We start from the raw sequence: 18513 nt of genomic DNA, 5'->3' as shown, positions 1-18513 counted from the left end.
AAATCAACAACCCACCACAAAAAAAAAAAACCAACTATATTTATAGTTGTCATTTTTGCTGTCCTATCCCAGCTGAGAACTATAATGGAGCTCTGTGTTAGAAACTGGATAGCAAAATGTACACTGCACAACAAACAGTTAATTTGCTCTTATATATGTGCAAAGAGAGAGACAACACTTTTAAAATATTTTTATTCATCTAGTAAAAGATATGACCTACCCTCTGTTTTTAAACCAAGCTAGCTTTGCTTGCACCAGTATTTCAAATGAGTATTTTAAATGAGTTTTAAAAGAGAAACAACATGCAGAAAAAGTTTACCTCTGCTAAAACTCCTTACCTGGACACAGACCCTTAGTTTTAAGTATACAAAGTACACATCATTTTGTTATGATCATTGAGATGGTGCATTACCTGCAGAATTTACTACCCAGAACCCATTGCTGGCCATGAATGAGCTGTAAACATCAATGGTGTGGATGTGTACATTTTGCACTAGATTTGGTGCCATAAAGGAAATGAATGAAACTAATCAAGCCACCTAGCTCATGATTGTTTTTACAGTTCACATCCAGCTGAGTTTACAACACACCAGCAAGTAAGGGATATAACAAAAGCATTTCACAAAGGCAATTTGAAAATGTAATTGGTTTAAGTCATTGTCAAAGCCAACAGGGGCACAAGTTTATAGGACAACTGGTAACAGTGCACAAATATTACTTGTATGAAAACTACTGTGCATTTAACTACATGGAAATTAGCATGTAGTGGCAGGATAACAACACAGTGAGTACCATATCATTACAAGATTATAGCCTTCAGAACCAAAAGGCAAGAATACAGGTTATATGTTAATTAGTTTTAGATCCACTAAAGGTAATTACATAGTAATTTTGGTGTAGTTACATGGTGTTTAATAGGAACCCTATTAACTAATCATGTAATTAAAGAATAATTGTATGACACTCCTGCTCTGTGACATCCATGGTGGCCAGATAAGTTAAAACTGTAGAAAACAGTATAGAGCGTTCCTACAATCAGACTTAGGGCAATACCACACCCTAAATGTAGACAGGAAAATGTACCAAAAGTCAGGGCACTTGCTGCCTTCTCAGTACACAAAGAATAGCATTTCATACCCAGACCCACTGTTAGTTTCCACAAAATTACTCAAAAATAATCTTACTTCATTTTTCTTTTTTTTTTTCTACTTTTCTCTGTAATTTCATTTCCTGTAGCCTCTTAAGCATAGCTATCCCCTCTTTTCTTTCAGCATGTTTAAAGCAGCACTGAGTCACGTGTTGCTCATTCACCTGAACTTGCTCACAATTAATTTATTTATTTTAAAGAGTTGTCACTAATTTTACTACCATTTTGTTGTACAAACTTGATTAACTCATTTTCTCCTTTATTTTTTCCCTTTCCCCTCTTCTGCTTTCTTTGCCTGGAGACTCTGTATGTTTCCTCTCCTTTCTGCAGAGGAGATGCAATTGATAAACAAGAAAGTTACTGGATGTCTCCCATCAGACTTTCCAAAACCAAGACTAGCCAGCAAGGCTCCTGCATTTTGTTTCCATGAGCCAGGCATCCTTTCTGCATTTTGTCAGCAAAAGTTGGTCACTGCTGCCACACTCTTGCATGAACTGCTGATGTTGCCAAAAATGTTTAATTCCAAAGTGAAGTGAAAAAATGGGAAATTCCTACAAAACATCATTAAAGTCCAGTAAAATAAAATGTATCATTCTTGTTTTTTGTTTTTTCTTTTTTTTTTTCTCTTGTTTTTGTTTTGCACTTCAATTCATACCAGCTAAAATTGGGGTTATATAAAAACATAATCTACAGGAAAAAGGAAGGAAGGAAGGAAGGAAGGAAGGAAGGAAGGAAGGAAGGAAGGAAGGAAGGAAGGAAGGAAAGAAGGAAGGAAGGAACCCAAAATCAGTGTCTCTGCACAACTCAGTTTCAATAAATAAGCACTTTTCAAAAGAAAAAGATCTGACCCAAAGTTTCCGATCATACATAATACTAAGTTTGTTTCTGGGGCTTCCCTAGCCTGTTGGGGATGCAGAACTCTCCATTCAAAAATGTGAAAGCAAGTGAAACGTCAGACTAATAAACTGCTAGGAGCACAATGTGCAACCATCCATGATACCACAAACTGTGAAAGGGCTGCGCACTCTGTCTAGTTTTAAAATACCAAGTCCCATTCACTACCCTGCTGAAGCTCAAGCCTCAGAATGTGGCTTAGCCCTGCAGGAAGGAAAAAAAATGCCTTTTTTTATTTTGTTTTAACAGACCTCATCCTGGCTGACCAGAGCACAGCACTAAGTGGGTACTGCTCCATCCTCAGCAAATGACAAACCACATAAAGATGGGCATGAATGCTGAAGAGAAGCAAAGCTCCTGCCAGTTTCCCTGTTGTAGAGCCCCACGGAAAGGTAGGCAAAGCTATATCAGTGCAATGCTACAGTAGTATCTAATATATATTGAGCCAATAATGCAATCCATAAAAATGGGACAGGCAAAACAGAACAAAGATTAAATCAATGGCATGATTTAATACAAGCAATGACAGCACCGTGCCCTATTCTTACCTTTTACTTTATTATTTAATATCTGTTCAACTTCTGCTTCTTGTAAAGATACTCAGCTCCATTTGCCCCACAATAGCCACGGACCCTGGGGAGCCTGCTGTTATCACTGAACTGCCCACAGCAGCCTGAAGAGTGGGCTGTGCTGAGGGAAGAGAGACCAGATAAGAGCCTGGAAAATACATCAATTTGGTGTTTCCAGTCTGGTGAGCTCTCTGACACCTCAGTGGGAGACACAGCTGCTTTTGTCCTCCCACCCAAGGGGCCTGAAGGCACTTATAGCTCGATGTAGTGGTATGTGCAGCTTGTCCCTGATCAGACTGAAACTCCTTGGTTACACCCCACTGTAAATTGGGGTCATAGGGATAGGGTGTTGTATGCTGTGTTAGGTATCACACCTGGCATCATACTGTTAGATACCAAATGATACTGGTGCCCTAACTAACGAATTAGGGTTTACTTTTTTTTTTTTTTTTGTGTGTGTGTGTGTGTGTGTGTATCTTACTTTAGCTGTATAACCCTCCAAAATCCAAGTTCAGAGGCCATTGTAAAACTAAAGGGAATGGTGAAAATGTGACAACTGAATGCTTTCCTGGTCATTTCCACCTCAGAGTTGGAAGAGAGGGGAGACTGCGTGCAAGCCATGTAAAGGACTCCCAGCTCCCAGGGTAGCTTTCACTTCCTGGATCTCTGAGCACCTAATGATGGTTCAGAGAGAAGAAAACAAAAGGCTGTACATGTCAGGAGAGTTCTCTGAAAGGTAATGTGACACTGAAAAATTATGTCTGATTGTGAAGCTTTTTGGCGCTGAAACAAGTCTGCTGGGCCAGCATATTCACACTACACAGCAGCTCCCACGTGTTCAGAATTAAATGGGCAGCTTGCTAACTAACAGTCCCCTAAGAGCAGGGGAACATATTTGCATATGGACTTGGCATCTAGGTTAGTCATTGTTGAGACAAATGGCTGGATGATAAAGTAAAGCTAAGCAGCAAGCACAAGTAGCTCGCAGTATTACTTCAATTTAGAGATAACGGAGACTTATTAATTAACAGCAGTGATTACTAGAGCGTAAGAGGTTATGAACATCTCTTTTTTGCATGCTAAAGGTCTGTTTACTGTGCTGATATTGACATTTTTCAGAACTGCAATTCTATTTTATTAGCATACGGAAACAAGCTTCCAAAGCAGATTATGGTTTATTAAAGGACACTAGAGTGAAGAGACCATGTCTGTCTTCTCCACTTCTCCTCTGCAATAAAGACATCCAGAATCTGGAGCCAAGTAACCCATTCCCTGAATGCCCACAATAGTCCTTCAGACCCAAAGGGAAAAGCATTTACATTCAGCAGTCACTGGAAGTCAGTAGAAGTTGGGAAAAAAAAAAAAAAAAAAAAAAAGAGAACGGACATTATTCTCTGCATCTCTTCCTCTCTCTCCACCACTTCTGGGAGCATCACAACCCAGTCTCACAACAGCCACTTCAGCCTCAAAGCTACCACAACTCTAGGTCACTGCTTTTGGCAGCTGTGGATCTGATTGAAAATACCAGAGGTCAGTTACCCCAGCTGAAACATGCAAGAGAGCTGGGGAAGGGAGAAGCACTGCTCCTCACAGATATGGAGCGAGTGGTTCTCCTGGTTTCCCAAACAGCTTTTGCTTGCTGATCTTATCAGTGTTTCAAATATCCTTTATCTCACAAAATGGTTACAAAATCCCCAGAAACCCTGGGGATGCTGTGATTAAGGAGCATCCAGGGACTGATACGTCGCAAGTATGGTCAAAACTAGGCACACCGACATCTAATGAGAATGGAAAGTGGCTGGTCCTTTGAGAAACTGGGACTTCCTAGTCTGGGTGAGCAGTCAGCAACTCTGGGATTTCAGGGCAAGAGACTGACGGTATGAACAGAGCAGGAATCTATCTGATTGTCAACTGTAGGACCTGTCGTTTGCCACAGGAGCCTCTTTGGGTCATACCTCTAAGTTTATACAGAAAACATACCGACTCACTTGGCAACTGTGATCAAGACATTGTACATGGCCAGAAGAACCGACCTGTAAGTGTTTAGCAGGCACCAGTTATTAGTGTCCATGCTGTGAAAATGCTTCCTTGTGTGTCCTTTTTTCATCTCTCTCCCTCCAGCCTGGAAGGAAGTATCTCACCTCTTTGCCCTTTACCACACACAAAGGCTGTTGTTACTGAGGAGCTCTTTGTGCTAGCAGACCAAGGAAGAAGGAATTGAGGAAGTACAAATAGGAAAGCAGTTCGTGTGAAGAAAAACCCTGAACAGAAAGTCAAAAAAGCAAATTCTTAAGAATCAGTCTCCCCTTCACCTTTCAGGTTTCTTATGCACATTGGAGATATCGCCTGAATACGAGGACATTAGGAGCATTATCAAGATGAATGATTGTAAGAGAAGGGGAAAAGCTCAGCAGAATTTCTTAATACGTAATTAAATGAGAAGCTTTTGATTTAAAATATTTACAAGCCCAGCAGAAGCACAGCCCAAGGCTGGGGAAACAAAAGTAGAGAGCTTGGGTTTGTAAATACTTTGAGTTTAAAAAAAAAAAAGTAATTACATAGCTAAAAAAAGACAAGGTAGATATAGAGGTTGTGTGTAAGCCATACAAAGTAACTCCCGCATCTCTGAACACCTGATGCCAGTCAGGAAGGAAGCAAAGCTGGGACTGAGAGATGCTGTAGGCATAGGAAGACTGCAGCACTGGTAACTGGAGGAACAAAAGGGAAAAGGCGGTAGGAGGGAGGGGAGGACAGGAGGCAGAAAAAAAGAAGAGAAATTTAAATTAGTATGAAAATTAGCTGGGTTTTATTCAGTCAATATTTATTTATTTAATATATTTATTTGAAACATTATTTTTACAGAAGGTTCCCAGCCAGCTCACTTGGTGCATCAGAAATACAGCTTACTTCAGTGTCAGTGTTGTTGGTAGTGGTCTGCTCGGTACAAAGGAGCAGGAATTACAGCCGTTCACATACTGCACGCAGCCTGCAATAGCCATTTCACCGAGGTGCTGGGAGGAGGTTAAATGCCGTGCACTGAACCACCCAGCCAGCACCCTGCTGCTGCCTGCTACTGCTGCAGCACCTGCACCCATTAGGACAGATTTGGGCCTTCCCCAAAAGTAAATATGAAGTTTACAGTAAAGGATGGCGTTCCAGGAGGTTAATTTTCTGTGTCTGTCTGATGTCAACAGGGATGAGAGTGTACGCATTCAGCAGAGTCCCCCATTTTTTCACTTTGGTCTAGCTAACTCAGGAGATGTGAACCCCTTCAAAGAGTCACTCTCTGAGATCTTATTTCACTCGATATTTATAGTTTGTTGCATTGCAGCCAATCTGTTTGCTGTCACAGGATTTCCTCTTTCATTGATTAGCCTTTCATTGATTACAGCCTTATTCAGCCAATGGCCACAGCAACTGCATTAAAATAGGGCTGCAGAAAACGAATCCTTTTTGTCAGTATCTAACCAATAATTTAATAGCAGTGGGTTTTTGCCCTGCATTTCCACAACATGCAATTTTGCCAACTTTACAGTTTAATTAAAATACTCCTATTTTTTTCTCCTGTATACTGCAACTCTGGGAGTTTAGTATTCATTAAAACAAAATAGCAAGGTTCTAGCCTCCACAGTTGCAGAGGGAAATTTGTGAATACAACCTCAATAAAAAAGTAGGCAAATTAAAAAAAAAAAAGATCATGAGTTTCATGCAGCCTGATAGCCTGATGGTTTGCAAATTCAGGTTTGGCAGTACTGAACTTGGGATCACTGAGTCAATATTAGCTCTTGGCTGTCTGTTCTCACCTTCACTTTTGTTTGCCTACAAGTGGAGGTCACATCAAGAAATACATAACAGGTGTTTTAAAATACTAACCTTTTTGAAAATGTACGCTGACTTTATTTTAGCCACTCCAACCTCTTTTTCCCCTGGAAATAAAGCCAGAAAAGGCCAGCAATGACACAATTCTCTCTTTATAGCATCAGGTGGTGCCAGCTGAAGTCTGTGAGAGCTATTTGAAAGCTGTCACAGGAGAGGAACCTCTTGGTTTCTTAGATCATCTGGTTTCAATTTGGATAAAAAGCCATTTTGCACTTCCCTGTCATTTCTTGCTCAGCTTTAATTGTTCCAGCTTTGCAAAGGCACCAGGCACTCACACAGCCGACTCCTTTGTCAATCACTCAGATTCCTGTTTTGATAATGCTCTCTCTACAGTATTGTTTAAAGAAGTATGTCAGTAAGAGACTTCCGGATTTAAAATTTTTCATTAATTCATATAGTGCAGGAAAATCAATACTCAATGAATGTCCAGACACCCTGACAGGCCATATACAGGCTGTACCAGCTTGATAATCATTATAATTTCTCTAGGAGGTATGCCGTGCATCTACAGAGATACACATAAAAGCATCTTGGAAACAGAGATTGTAACTAGCTTATCAAAGCTCCAAGCCCCAAGGAAGCAACCCTGAAACACAAATCCAAATGGTAAAAGAGTTAACTCCAATTAACCAGATCTAAAATAAAATCAGTAACAGCTAGAAGAAAAACCTTGACGGCTGGACTGTTGCAGACTAAGGCCACCATTCCAGTGCAAAATCATGAGGCAAAACTGAGCACAGATTTTGCTTCTTTAAATTATTCACAATCAGTATGACCTCCCAGGGCTGGGTTCCCTGTTTTGCATTTCTCTGTCTCATTGTCATGAAAGTATATTCTCCTTGACCTTTGCAAAGCTTCCTCTTTTGTGCAGTACCAGGTATACTGACAGAAAATATAGATATCTACAGCAGATACAAAGAGAAAAAAAAAAAAACAAAAAACAACACTCAACTACTAACACCCAACTACCTGTCTAAAAAGAAAAAATAAAATAAAAATAAAAACAATTTCCCAAACATAAATTCTTAATGCTTTTTAAAAAAAATAAAATAAAATAATAATTTATTAAACAGCATGTGCTTATTAATAAATTACAAGGCAACCAGATGTAGAAGTCACTTTCAATGTGTTGTTGAAGGTGTTTATGCTAATGAGCAGAAGCAGAAGTATTTTTAGATGTTTGTTTGCATGGGGAAAATAGCCTGTGCCAAGTGACTTGGAAATACATGTGATGGATAGTTAACTATTGTTCTTAAAGAATGGCAGGCAGTCTTTGTTTTTACATGCTGAAGAGGACCTTTCCTCTTTAGAAGTGATTTCCACTCACTATTTTTCAAATCAAATGATAGTAAACTTCCATAAAAAAAAAAAAAGCATTTCCATTCTTCCATGAGTCATATCTAACCAGCTTAATCCAATATAAATAATACTATTTTAATAGGAAAAGTATTTTAATTGTTCTGTAAAAGCAATAATAAATCACAAACTTTTTCCTTCTCTTATTATCTCTGGTAGAGCAGAAAAAGTAACTGAGCAATCACTCAGGAAGATACCATCAGGATGGTGATGAGGAGAAAAGAATAGTGCTCCGAACTAAAGGAACAGGAAAAAATCAAATTCTTCAGAAGTGTTGAGGTAGGGCCTTCGTTTGGTTATTTTAGCACAACAGCTGAAGAAGATATCGCTTATCTTACAGCTCTTTAGGAAGTACATTTTGTTCCATAGAACAAACTCAGGGTTACTGAAAAGGAGGCGCGGCAGCAACTTCCACTGCACACTGGTGCAGGCAGCGCCAGCAGCAATGCTTCGTTACTGCCAGTTACCTTGGGTATTTACAGCCGGGTGAAGACATAAAGCAACCATAAAAGCATACTGGTTTTAGGGGGAGCATTATTAGGCACAATACATACACAAATCTTCCAATGTTGTGTCTTTATATAAAAGTAGCTACATAAATGCCTTACTGGTGAATGTATGCTGAAATTATAGACACAGAGGAATCTGAAGTGTACAAGCTTCTGAATAATTTTGATAGTAGGGTTTACATCTCTTCGTAGGCATTCAGTTAGTTCAGACCTGTTTGTTCCCTGGAGCAGGCATTCTTTTGTACGCCAAATTGGAGTATGTGGGTATTTTCTGCAGAAATATTATACCTTCCAGGTATGCAGGCATCAAGCATTTTAGATGCAAATGAAAATGGTATCTTTGTACTAAGTGCAGTTTAAGGTAGTTGTGTTAGAGACAGAAGTCATTCCATTCCCCCTGTACGTTTTCGTAACATTACAAAATTGGGCTAAAGTCCAAGTTTCCTCCTCCTGGCGACAGCTACCTAATCCAAGCTGTGATGTATGCCATCTCCTTGTATTTTATTTTAGCAATATAACATAAAGTGGATTTTTCAGATGACATCTACCAAGGCATAGCGAGAATTTTCTTTGCCACTACTGATAACAGTTGTGACAAATCTATCTGGTTTGTAGATTTCAGGAGAAGACTCTAGGGGCATCAAATCAAGCCATCTCAAACAAGACACAAAGAGCAGAGGTTGCAAGGCTGATTTCTTACCCACGTGTTACTTTACCTAGCCACCTCTATTGTGCTTTAAAAAGGGAGAGGAGGATTTCTCCACCCACCTCCCACCCCCCTGTCTTTTTTTAAATCTCAGTATTAGCATAAACTAGATCAAAATAACATTGTTATAAATGTAAATTACAGCATATCCTGAAATATAAATAATGTGCTTTTAGAAGAGAACATTACAAAAGCAGTCACAATCAATTACAGTTTAATTTAGAAGCAATTATATCTGGTATATATCCTATCATTAAATATTTAGCAAGAGATCTAAATCAATTGCACACCTACTTATTTTTGTCATAGCATTTCAAATTCATGCACATAATAGAAAGCACAGAAATAACTTTAATAATGACCAATAACAACATAAAAAAATTAGGCATAGCAGTCCTTATGAAATAAAGAGTTACAATTCATTCAGTTTTGAAAATTGAAGCCTCAATGTTACCAGTTCTGTTTTGATTAGGTAAAGAAAAATGTATGCATATTTTAGAACAATAATGTCTTGAAAAAAAAACTTTTAAAATATTGCATGGAGCAGCACTGAATGTGAAACAAATAAGGAACTTAAGTTTCTTGGTATTTTTGTGAGGAGATAGCCAAGGAAAAAAGGGCATTTTCTGGTAAAGAGATAAATAACTGCATCTATCTCAAATGAATGTACTGCTGGGGTTAGCACATTCTGAAGTCTTCCCCCAAACGTTGCTGCTGGCTCCAAAGTCTCTTGCTATTTAGAGCTTGTAAGACCTGGCTCAATGTTCCCAGTTGAATAATCGGGTTGTCTAAAGAAAGCAGAAAATGGTAAGAAGCAGGGAAGTTCTACTTTCTAAATTATGAAAGACAAAAGAAAAGTCAAGGAAAAGAAAGTCACTGGCTTATGGAGGGGAAAATTTTTATGAAATAAAGGGAGATAAGTGCTTATTTTTCTCATATCTGCCTCTCTGCAGATGCAGTTTACATTTGTGATAAATTGCAAAGAAACAGTTCAGCAAATTTCTGACACATATAATCTGAATTTTTAATCCTCTTAATTTGTATCAAAGATAATTAGATAATCATGAGACGAACAGCTATGTGTTCATTCTTGTACAGCCACTTTATGAAACAAACAACTTTGTTGATGGAGCACAAGGACTGGGAAACGGTAGTCATAATGCCACAAAAATGTTTGTGCAGAGCTGCTGAAAAGTTTAGAGCCGTGACTTTACTCTGATGCTGACCTGTCAATAAATAAATAAATAAATAGAGAACTGTCACCATCCTCCTCCTCCATATCTTACACATCTGACACACACATTTCTAACCAGTTCCAAGGAACAGGCAGGCAGTGCTGTCCACAATCTAAAAGTGATCTGCAAAGCCTGACCTTGATTTTGAATCTAGAGGGAGTTAAGGGTGGACTCCGGTTGCGAAGCAGCAGGGCTGGGCCGTGCCCTCCCTGCAGGCTCCAGGAGATGGGGTTCCCCATGCTCAGCCCCTCGCTGAGCCCCAGAGATGCTAGACTGCAGATGACTCCTAATAGCCAGGAATACACTTAACTGCACCTAGCCCTCTAAAAGCAGTGCGATTTACTGCTGTCAGATCACTTGACTGTGCTTACATCAAAACAACAGCTGAAAAAACATAATGACAAACACTGGTAATGAGCAGTTAATATACGCTCCAGGACGAATTAGCCTTGACAGTATTTCTGCTCTTGCAGAGTCCCTGCTGCACAAGATTATCTTCCACTGTAGCTTGTTAAAAGTGCGCCAGTGCTCAAAACTCCCTTATGAGAAGCTGAGCTTGAAGCGAGCCCAGATGAGGTCTCCTACACAAGATGGTGAATCAGTGCCACCTTATAATCTATGCCTTCCCATGCATAAGCAAAAGTGTGCCCCTCAAATTGGAGGTCAGTCAATTATTTTGGACCACCTGTCAAATTAGAGACTCAGATAGATGTCTTATGGGACAAAATTCCTGCAGGTCAACATTCAGGAATGGGACTTAAAGTGATTTCAGCAGTTGAATAAAATTGTTTGTATACAGAAATGCCAATCAATAGATCTTAAAATGCAATAATCTGCTCAAAGAGGAAGACGTTAATTGCTAGGAAACTTCACTGCCATGTGACTTGTCAAGCAGTAACTGGCCACCTACAGAGACCATGATCTGGTTCTCCACAACACATCACAGGAGCAAAATGAATTCTTGTTTACAATCAGAGATTAGAAGTCATAACATTTCTAGTTTGCAGTGAGATCACCACTCTTATCGCTTGGCTTTGAAATGCAGGCAACTTCTTACCATCTCTCTGCTATAATGCAAACAACAAATTACCCTCTTTGCATTTATGTTTACAACTTCCTCACTTCCATGAATACCAGACTCTACTATTTTGCATTTCAGTGGTACTCAGCTCAAGAGCACTGGTCACAGAAAACATGCATTTCATGTGCCTCATCAGAAACTATAAAACTGTACTGCCAGCAGTTCTGAGTCTTGGTTTTCAGTTGAACATGTTAACGCCATCACTTCTTTAAAAGAGAAGTTCTTTTTAGAGATTATGAATAATACACTCTTTCAAAAGAATGTGGACAATTAAGCAGAGCAAAATGGGAAGACATTTCTCATAGGTATTGTTTGATTAATAGACATTAGATTTAAGAAAAGGGTTTTCTGAAAATATACAATTAGCTAATAAACAAATCACATTTAGTTATATTTTTAACTTGTTGTAGAGCCCCAATGAAAAGCAGAAGAGGTACTGCAAAATAATTACCTACTTTACAAACGGTGCAGCAAGCAATATCACTAAAATTATCAGTGGTTAGTGTGTCAGCAGGCAAACATGGTATGATGACACAAGAATATCAGGGCATTTTCAAGCTAACTGAAAAATAACACATAGCCATAGGTATATATGAAATGTGCACAGGGACCCACTTATCTTTTTATAAAGACACAGTTTACCAACACCATGCAACTTAAAACCCATAGTTTACACCACTTCAAAGGAGGGCTCTTCCTCGTGAAAAAGCCAGAAAACAGCACAGAGATTCCAGGTCCTCCCTTCCCATTTCACATTTGAACACAGCATGGAAGGCTACTTCCTCATACCCTGTTATTGACCATCACTTATCTGGGTGCCCAGGACCCTAAGGAGCCCTTTGAGACCACACCGGGCAGATGGCACTGCCATTCCTACCCCCTCCCTGTGCCCGAGCAGGCTCTTCCCAAAGCACCAGAATTACGAGGCGAAAGTGTCTTAGCTAGGGGGTCAGCACTGTTCTTGGTGCAGCCTTTGACCCGCAGCTCTTGTGAGCAGTGGTAACACTACCAAAACGCAGGGCCCCACAAAACACTACCTACAAGTAACGAAGCACACTACTTCAGTGGGAAGCAAATCAAAGCAGTGATCACAGGCCACGACACCTGTCAGGTGCATGGGGAAAGCAGGGCTCTGAAGTGTTACACAGCCTCTGGGCTCCCACAGACACACTACCCACAAACTACTAATAAATAGCGACCAGTGCCAACCCTGGCACACAGATATGGCACAGTCTGATAAGAAGCACTGATACGTCAGAAAGTAAACAGATTCCTAGTTTTCGGGGAAGAATAGATCACAACACGAAGAATAAATACTTGAGTGAGTCATTTCCTGTGTGAGGGAAATAGGAACATGAAGTCTAAAGGTTTAATGCTGCCACAGTAGGGTGTAACTTTCTCCAGATGAAATCACAGAATGAGCCCGGGAGCCACCTAAGGTGAAACCTCAGTGGCACCACTTCCGTGCTGCTGGCTCCCGTGGTATCGGTGCCCACACTAGTGGCTGGGCTCTGTAGATAGGTTTTCTATCCTTGGCTGTGACAATTAACTCATGCCTCTCATGTGCCCTTTGCATTTTATCTGCCAGTTTGATATTGTTCCCATGCCAAGGAAGATAAGGTTAATGAAGACATTCATGAAGAAAAAAAAAAAAAAAAAAGAGAGCTTTGTAAGGGTCTTGTGTTTGTACTGTCAAGATATGACCAGCTACTGGTTATAGGAGTTCCACCCAACTACCCAAAATGACAGTCAGTGGGGATCTTTTCTTATTGCAGGTCCCCAACACAAAACAGAAAATAGGGAACAACCCTACTGTTCATCATTTTATTTGGAAGAAAATTATACAATGTCACCTCAAAGCATGCAATCCTCTCTAGGAGGCCCTGTACATAATTTATTTATTTTTATCTTACCAACCAACAGCAGTAAACTGCTGAAAAGGAAACAAGAAACACTTTGCATAGTGCTGCCAAAAAATGGATTGGAATAGAAGAAATTTCAGGTTAATTTATTTTGGTCTAATTTCTTAAGTAACATTTTATGGTAAATGTTGTTGTTTTAACTATTGCCTTGTAAATAAATACACATTTCTATAGCTTCATTACCACGAAGAAGTAGTGCCACAGATGAGGATTCCCCATGACCTGCAGTGATCCGATTATTGTGTCCTGCCACATTTCTGAAGCACCAGGATCAATAGTCCCTGGGGTGCCAGGCATTCCAGGTCACATATTCTCTATCTGCACATTTCTATCAGAAGTAGAACAGTTACTTTCTCTCTCCTTTTTTTTTTTTTTTTCTTCTGACAGTATAAACATTTCCTTTCATACGCCAGTCACATTTACAAGCTAATAAGGCATCCCCTGCTTTGCCCTGACCCATCTGCCTTCACTAAAAACCTAATTCTGCATGTATTTTTGCTGTGCTAAACCAACTCCTATTACTTCCTGGCATGAGGTCATTCCAGGCGAATACTGGCACTTCATCACTTTTCCCCCTTATCATCCACTTTTGCAAACTCATGTGCACATCCTGTACACAGACACCGATGTGTGAGCCTTTCTGTGTGAACACAGCACAACTGCTCAGGACTGGAAAGCAACCCACGGCACCAGCAGTTTGTCCAAATATCTTCATTACTACACTTGTCTGCCTTAAAAGGTGAACTTTAGAAAGTGTAAAATAGGAATACTTTAAATAAAGTACTCTGAGGTGTATTGTTTTCAACATTTAGGAACTACCAATTCTTAATAATTAAAAGGCACTTCATCAGCAGTTTCATTCTCTATTAGTGAGGATATATTTCCTATCAGTGTAACAAAACCAACAGCATACACAGACAGTGATTTCCTATATCAACCCAATAGGGAAGATGGAATTCAGCATCTTCCGCATTCAGTGCCATCACTTCTCTCTGTAGAGTAAGAGCTGTCTCGATGTGTTATTAATAGTGAAGGAAATCTGCTTCAGAAAAAGTTTTATTTACACTGTAGAGAAATTAAGCCAGAAGTGAAGCAGCAGTATCTATGTTAAATAAGGAATGCGTCTGTAAAACATGCATTGATTTAAACGCGCAAACAAGCCACAAATTCACAGGTTTTCTAAAAGCTTAGGATAGCGAGGGCTTTACAAAAGAGGTGGCAGCAGTGCTGACACTCACAAATAAACACAGGTTTATTAGACTGAGTTTTCAAAGCCTAGATGGCACATTTTCCCAGCCTTTTAATGCTCATTTTAAAAAGTAACTCTCCAAAATAGCCATTGGATCCCATTATCTGGCATGAGGAAGTGGTGAGTGTGAACCCAAATCCTCCCTGGCTCAATCTAGAACGTAATTAATTAGAGGCCTCAAGGTAGCAGAGACAAAGGCTGTTTGTATGGAAATCCCTCCTCAGAAGGAGGCGCGCAGACACTTCCTGATCCAGCAGATAAAACAACACAGCTCAGCCCGGCCTGTCTGAACACCCTATGAAACAGGTCTCACACCCCTGTCAAAACACTCACTGCGGAGCAGGAAAGTGTTCAGGCTCTTCAACTTTGGTTCATTTTAACAGTTTCACTTAATGTAAAAATTTTTGTAATATTTACATGCCAGAGGAACACTCCGTATCTGCAGCGTGTAAGCTTGGTTTAATAAGTTTCTCTTGCTTTATTTCAACCAAATAGAGGACAAGCTGGGCCTTAAAATTATGTTATAGTATTTCTTCAATGTTAATTTGAAAAGGAAATCCTTTAAAGGAAAAGGAGGAAAGTAGTCTAATGCCATGAAAAAAAAAAAAGGTTATTATAAAAAAAGTAACACTATCAAAAATAATCTGACGGTTGTATTCTCAAAATAGACCTCTATTTAGTAGCAGGAAGCATACGTGGGGTAGGCAAGTGTGAGAAGTTTTCTGTCTGTCTCTTGGAAAAGATGAAACAACCCCTGGACCACAGGAAATAACAAGTTTTAGAAAATCCCAGTGGTATGAGTGAAAGCACTTCAAATAAATCTGCAAGTCCTCCAAACAATATTAAAGGACAACAGATGTTCTCCCCATTAGCTTGTTTGAAGGCTCACGTAATCCCTAGGAGAAGCCATTTATTTGCATTGATTAAAGTGGGTATTCAGATCCAGACTCATATAAACAGAGAAACAGAGCAATAGGTGCTTGAGGAATGACAAACCATGTCTGTCCTCTTCACGCTGACGAGAAAGAGTCACTGCATATGCAACGATAATGGAAAAATACAGACCTTTGTATATACTTTCTTTCAGACTTAATATCTTTATAATGTAAAACAGAACCCACCAAAAAAAAAAAAAAAAAAAAAAAGTCTTTAAACTTCAGCTAAAAGTTACTTTTTGAATCATTTTTTTCTTTTGCTTTGTTTCCCTGATAAGTTTCTGACATGCTGGTGACTTGGCTGATATGCTGCCAAAATAAAAAATAATCCTCATTATGAGGAATAACTCTTCGCGTTATAAGCCAGTTCTGAAATTAAATCAGCAATTCTGATTCATCTTACTGTCACGCATCCTTAAGCAGGAGCTGCTCTGCCTACTCATCTCCAGCAGGAAGCACTCCTGCTAGATACGAGCAATGGCAACAGGGGCCCAGTCATGGCTGTAAGAAGCTCAGCTGGTGCACAGGTACCAAAACCAAAAGCGGAACCTCACCGCCTTTCCTCTGGCCTGTGAGCATCTGCAGAGCCAGACGTCACACTAACGACTGGCTGGGTGTGTTGTTCACAGACTGATTCAGTAAAATTCATCAGCAATGCTGCGAGCAAGGATCAGAGTCCAGCCCAAGTCATTAAGATAAAAGTGTCAGCTGTGATTACGACTGAGTTCCTTATTTCTTCCACAAGCAGTATGGTTTTATCGGAAGTGATGCATGTTCCTTGCTTGTCCTTAGCGAGACTAAGCCGGATGCCTGAGGAGCTATCCTAAGTTCAGAAGCAATGGATTCGAATCTGCCCAGCCAAAGCCAGGCACGAGACATGTCTTTGTGCCCTCAGTGCAATCTGTGTGGAAATGTAAGCATAGAGATCCCACCCACACCAAGGACACGTGGAGAGACAGAGCAGTGCCGGGCTCCCTTTGTTAAAGGAGTACCCAAGACATCAAGTCTGGGGCTCACATGCCAGTCCTAGGGCTGTGGTTGCTATTACAGAAGCCCTGCAGGGCTGGAGCACCTAAATCCCCTTTATCTTGTTGCACAGCATCAGAGGTGCCTTTGCGAATCGATTCTGCTCTATAATCTTTCACCTAAGCAACAGAGGCTTCTCCTTTGTTGTTCTCCTGCCGCTTCTCTTCCACACGTATTCTCACCCTGGCAGGCCCAGTATTAGTAAGGAAGGGTCTTCTGGGAACCTGGAGATGTAACCACGGGCATGACAATTTTCTTTCTTCCCTTGTATCTCCCCCTTGGTTGCAGCCTGCAGTGTACAGTACGGGGCCCAGTAACAACCAGAACAAAGCTGACCATCAGACCAAAGCCTGCTCTAACAGCAGCGCCAGCAGGAAAACCCAACAGGGAGTTGGAGTAGGTCCAGGTGGAAACTATACTCACTCAGGGAAGGATATTATGGGGGAAATCACCTGCTGTACTGGATCCAAGTGAGTCTAATTTGAAGCCAGTTCAGAATTACTTTTTGTTTTGCTACTACACTGAAGATAAACTGCTTCTCTTCCTAATTTCATCCCCATAATTATCAATCACAGCAACTGAAATGCATTGTAGTTTGAACTCAAATTGAATGAGAAAAAATTGATTTGTAACCTACCTTCCTCTCATAACTTCAAAGAACAATTAAAAAGTGTTGTTTGTATTCTGAGGAGAAATGCAACACATGAAGGAATGCACAAAACATAGGCTTTGTGGCTGAACTGCTCACAGCAATCTGAAAATTTAATAGCAAAACACTTCACCAAACAGTTTTATATCTGCTTTGAGCTTCAACTTGAGGAAAAGTGTAATTTCTGAAAGCCAGGAAATGCACTCACTTAAGAGACAGCCTATAGGCTCCACCACCCAAGAAACAACAGGAATTATCAGCAAACAACTGTGTTTGCTACCCAAAGGGCCATGTATTGAATGAAAAATAACCAACTGTAGCCCCCTCACGCAGCTAGGGCAGTGCTGCAAGGCAGCCTGGGGAACCTTGCACACAGAGGAGGCAGCAGGGACGGACGGCCCCCTCTGTCCCCATACCTCTCCAGGAGATCTGCAGTGTGTAATTGCAACTTAAAGCACCGAAGACCTGTGTAATTCTGTGCTGGTAACTCATGATCACAGTAATTTTGCAAAACAGCCTCCACTGCTCCTGAGCAAAGAGCACCTAACCATGCAGTTTAGGAAAGATGGGTCCTATTGTCAGGATTAGTACCTTCACCAAAACAAAAAATGTAGCAGTACAGAAAGAAATATCACAGAGATGAAAGTAAAACACTGGAGCCGAAAAGAGCAAACACCACTGTGTGTCAAGGCTATAACCTGTATTTATAAACGTATGGTTAAATGTCAGTGTCTCCTGCTCAGCCCCCAACTGATGCACCCTCCAATCCAATAGTGAGTATCAGAGATTTTATGATCTAGCATAAGATGATAAGTCATTAATATTTAACAGTGCGCTTCGTAATTACCAAATATGTGTTTCTGTAACAGTAAGTAGCAATAACATCCTGTCAATGGCCTTCAATTCCTTTGCAGGAATAGGACTGGAAAACATGCTTTTTCACCCATGAGAATGGGGAAAGTAAAGCAAATACATTGTTATTTTAAATTTGGTTTGAACACTGTTACCCTTAAATGCAAAAATGTCCTATTAACTCTGATGGTCCTTTGTACAATTAAATATATTTTAAGTGACCAACAATTTTTAATCAATAAATCACCTTTCACCTGTTATATTGGGCAATCCTTCCAAAAAATGTTCAACATGAATTTTCAGATTGGGCTAGAAGTGAATTATGATCATATTTAATCATAACCCCTTTCACTGATAAAAATGCATTAAAATAATTCTACAGGTGAAAAATTCAACACAGCAAAGACAAAACTTCATTAAAGGAGAAGAAAAAGTAAAAATAAGTTAAAAGGGACATTTAAAGCAAATTTCAACCATCAACTACCCAAGAAATAACAAGATAAA

This window comes from Anas platyrhynchos, chromosome 5 (genome assembly GCF_047663525.1).
Source record: "Anas platyrhynchos isolate ZD024472 breed Pekin duck chromosome 5, IASCAAS_PekinDuck_T2T, whole genome shotgun sequence".
Taxonomy (NCBI): Eukaryota; Metazoa; Chordata; class Aves; order Anseriformes; family Anatidae; genus Anas; species Anas platyrhynchos.
This window is presented reverse-complemented; position numbering follows the sequence as displayed.